We start from the raw sequence: 4,561 nt of genomic DNA, 5'->3' as shown, positions 1-4,561 counted from the left end.
AGGAAGCAGCTACAGTCCCTAGGGTTAAGAGAACACAAGGAAAAGGTTGGAACTATTAAAGCTTCTTAGACTTTAAACAAGGAGTCCCAGGAGCTGAACTTCAGCCCTCCAAAAAGAGTGTATTTCTTAGCTGGAGGAGGTATTTCTGAACATGCAGGGGGAAGTCACGGGTCAGACTTCTCAAAAAGGTGAATTCCAACTGGTGGCTGCTGGTGTCTCTGAGGGGCACAATGAGGCTGGCTCTGCAAAGATGGGAAAATCTGCAAAATGGATTTTATTGCTTCTGTAAAAATAAAATACCACTGTCACATTGAAGAAATGAGACTTCGGTGATGCTGCTGACTGGAGCCCATTCTGTCAGCACACAGGAAGGATTTCCTTCCTTATTTTTTCTCTAGCCTTGCAATTCTCTCTTGTGTTCCCATTTATCAGAGTCTAACAGAGAACCAGATTGCAAAGGAATCCTATTTTCAGAATCAGGCTCTAATATCACAAAGCAGAGTATACAAAGTGGATTTGAGCCTGAGACACAATAGCTTAATAATTGATACAATCGACCTCTTTCCATACTCAGTGTCCATTCATACTGTTTCTACCTATATTTGAAATTCCATGTAACAACAAAAAGAACTCCATATTTGCACCTAACGTAATGAAACTGTTCCTTAGACAAATGAAAGTATTCTCATCCTCTCCCCAAAGTGTGGGGATGCAAAATCCCAGTTGTCATTTGGACAACTAATAATAAACTCTATGAGTTACATTAATTAGAGCTAAAATTCAGTCACAACCACATATAATTGTTCTCTGTCTAGACTATGTTGTAAAGTTTACAAAACTTGCTTAAGATTCTTTTAAAAAGAAAAATTAAAAAGATGTATATGTGTATCTTTTTTTTTTAAAGGTAATCAGTTATTTAATTAGATCATCAGGACATTTAAAATACCAATTTGTGAGGATAAATTCCATTTGTCAGGGCAAACACAGATCGCAGGTAGCCCTGGAGCTGAGGAATAGCTTTGATTTTTGGTAAAATTTGTGAGTCCACAGCTTTCTGATCAATCTTGCGCTGTTCTGTAATCTCGTATTTCTCTTTTTCTGTGTCGAAGATCTCACCTTCCTGGTGTCTGGGCTTTCACAGCTTCTTCTTCTTGAAGTAAGCATCAGTAATATGTTTTGGGATTTTTACATTGCTGATATCAATTTTGGTTGAGGTGGCAATGACAAATTTCTGGTGCGTTCTTCATAGAGGAACTCGATTGAGGACCAGAGGTCCAGTCACAAGTAATAAGCCACTAGCCAGCTGCTTCCGGAAAACCACCCTCTTGCCCCTGTGGCGTCCAGTGAGGATGATCAGAATGGTCCCGGGGGTGATGCTGGCTCGCAGTTTTCTCACGTGCTGACTGAAGGGTTTTTTGCCGTGGCTCAACAGCTTTGGAGGCACATCTTCAGTAGGATAATACCTAGGCATTTTGCGAAGTTTAACCACCCGGGTACCGCCGTTTTTGTCACCACCAACTGGTTTTGTAACAGTTGCAAGAACCTTCTCCTTCTTTTTCTTTTCAACCTTGGATTTAGCCGCTGAGTACTTCCTCTTGTACATGGCCTTTCTGGAATACATGGCAGATCGGGAATACCTGCCAATTCCTCTGACAAGAACAGCATTGCGGCTGCAATGGGGCTTCCCCTTCTTGGACTTTTTAGCCTTGGGGTTACCCTTTTTCACTTTGCTACCGGCATCAGCCTTCTTGGCTTCAGGTTTCTTCTCTTTAGTATCCGGCTTCTCAACTTTTTCACCCACCATCTTGCAAGATGGAAAAGAGCGATGTATATGTATATCTATACACGCACACGAAAGAAGATGAATATATAGCTGCTGCAGTCCTCATTTCTGTAAGGTCACATGGCCATAGTTGATATTTATAACTCCTTTCTTCTACCTTCCATTCATGTTTCCCTTGTCCACAGTCAGGTCTCAGCTAGTTAGGATTCTCTGCCTTGCAGGTGAACTAAACCTTCACTTCTGAAGATCCTGAATCCCCAGTTGTAATATTTTTTTTAAAGTGCTGTCGTTTTCTATTTTCTTTTACTCTTGAACAAGAAAGTATTAAAAACTCCATAGAATTTTCTGAGTTCCAAATATATTTCTTATTGTCCCTATAGTGTGGCAGGAACCCCATTTCCTATTGTAAATCAGTATCAATGTCCTAAAGTAGTAGTTAAGCTCTTTCTTGGCATATTAGTCAAAATGGCTACGTGACAGTCTCAACAGTTCAATAGCAGAACAATTGTTGTATCCTTGGGAACCAAGACCTCCAATCCAGCAAAGCACAGTTGTAGAGAAGGGAAGAAAAAAAATTCTATGAGTGGAACAATTCCCGTATATACACTTTGATTGTCAGACCTACCTGTTGGTTCATATACTCAGCCAATGGAAGAGGAAGGTTCATATATTGGTTAATGACTCAAAGTACACCCTTGTGTTGTAAATGGGGGAGTAAGTCTCCCTTGCAGGGTCTTTCAGGGTCATTTCAACATGGCCTTGGAAATTATACTCAGAGAGGACTATGAAATTAAATGATTTATTATACTCAGAAGTCCCAGAGACAGGAGGTATGCCACACCACACCACACAGGTGGCCATGTGGGAAGAGCTCCCAGTAAGCACGTTCAACCAAGCAGGGATGAGCCAAGAGAGGAGTGAGGGGAGAACCCTTTGGCAAGAGCCTTTACCGGGGATTAGGGTGGAATACACAAGCAAAAGGTGTGATGGGATTATATCAATGTGTTTGAATGCCACTGGGTCATAGTCAGAGGATGGCAAGATATGGAACTTGTGACAGGGACCAGCTTTATCTCACCAGTGTATCTGGGAAGGGGAAATAGCCTGTTTGTGGGGATATTGAGGCATCAGGAAAAAACAAAGTTTTGCTACAATACAATGCTGCATCCTATATAACAGAACCACAATATTTTCAGATTGTTACCTCCCAACTGGAGTCATAACTGAATCTCCAATAAACTATTTCACCACTATGTTAGGACAACTGATCTGGGTGATAAGGTAAAGGTCAATTTCCTGGGCATGAGCCCATCGTCGGACTTATTTTTCTGTAACATTAATTACTTAATCGGAAGAATGATAGGCAGATTACTGACAATAACACAGATGCTGGAGAGAATATCATGACCATGACATTATGAACTGGGAAGTCAAATCCATATCAAGAATACATGTGTCCTGCCCATGATGGAAAAAGGTGAGCACTAGGTGGCTGGCTAATTTTCTCTGGAAATAGTGCCATGTGAGGGCTCGGTGTTGACCTCTGCTCTCGACAGAGCAGCTTGTCAACTGTAGCAGTAGCCTCCAAAAGGTGAAATTTGTGTTGCCAAGCCCATAAATGGCCTTCACCCCGCCATGGCAGTCACTCTGTATATATGTTCAGTTTGCAACACTGGAGTGGCTGAGTTTGAGGGTGATGTGCACCCACAAAATGTATCGTTTTTGTAGGGGGCATACAGTAACATATTCAAGCTTATGTACAAGGCATTTGAGGTCAAGGCACGGAAAAATACTGAGGCACTGTGTGTATGTTGCTTGTGCAAGAGACTCTAGCTCCTTGACGCTGAAAACAGGACAAGGAATAGTATGTGTGATAAGGAGAGCTGAAAACAGCCTCCTGAGAATGTGGTCTGAGTGTTTTTGGCCACATGTTCAAGGCCATATGTGCCTCATGACCCGACCGTGAAGAGCCACCTGGTGGATGTCTTTTGTTTGTCTGAATTGTAGTTTAAGCAAGTTTTCTCAATATTCAGTGGATAGGTCTTGGAACGGCCCCCTCTCAGAAGAGTTCCTGTTCACTTCGCTCAGCTGGGATTGTCTGAGTACTTCATTCTCGGAGTTCACTGCAAGCTATAAACTGCAAGACGTGACCCAGATGTCCTTGAAGTTACCCATGGAGTAGGTCGACTCATCAATCTTCGAGGAATCTCGGTAAGGGGCTTTCCGGCTCACTATCAGGAGGATGGGACCTACGCATATAATACCAGGGATTGGGTTATCATGGGTCAGGAAATGACCAAAGAACAGAAAGTATTTTTTTAAATGGTGCAACAATTACTTAAGGCTATTCAGTGCACCATAGAGTCTGAAGCTTTGCAGAAGCTTATGTTTTCAATTTGGCAGGAATGCCCTTGGTTCCCTGATCAAGGAACATTAGACTTAGAGTTATGGGAGCAGGTGGGTTCTGCTTGAAAAGAGGATTCCAGCAGGGTTATTTTACCTGGTTATTTTACCATTTTGACTACCTGGGCTCTGGTATGCTTTGCATTGTACCTTCTTCATCTGCCAGATCACAGTGAGTTAGACCGCCCATTTTCTCCACCTGAAGGGAATTCAGAAGATTTAAAGGAAAGGAAAAACAGGAACCAGAATAAAGGGAAGCTTTATTCCCTTCTATAGGGAATAAGGAAGAGGCTTTTTCTAGTGAGGATGAGGACGGACCAGAGCTTTTTCTCCCCCAATTAGAAAAGCCATTGCCCTCCTTTCCTCCACCCTTAA

General features: G+C 42.2%; 1 pseudogene across 1 annotated transcript; it reads right to left on the bottom strand.

Annotated features, from left to right (window-relative positions):
- Positions 1 to 935: 935 nt before the first annotated feature.
- LOC116560867 lies at positions 936 to 1,812 on the bottom strand (annotated as a pseudogene). The gene has a single exon (XR_004273177.1). The product of XR_004273177.1 is annotated as a 60S ribosomal protein L6 pseudogene (transcript).
- Between the last annotated feature and the right edge of the window lie 2,749 nt (positions 1,813 to 4,561).

Source organism: Sapajus apella, unplaced genomic scaffold (genome assembly GCF_009761245.1).
Source record: "Sapajus apella isolate SASKATOON/1434 unplaced genomic scaffold, GSC_monkey_1.0 scaffold27, whole genome shotgun sequence".
In the NCBI taxonomy this organism is placed as follows: domain Eukaryota; kingdom Metazoa; phylum Chordata; class Mammalia; order Primates; family Cebidae; genus Sapajus; species Sapajus apella.
Note: the sequence above shows the minus strand (reverse complement) of the source record. Positions and strands in the feature narration are given on the sequence as shown.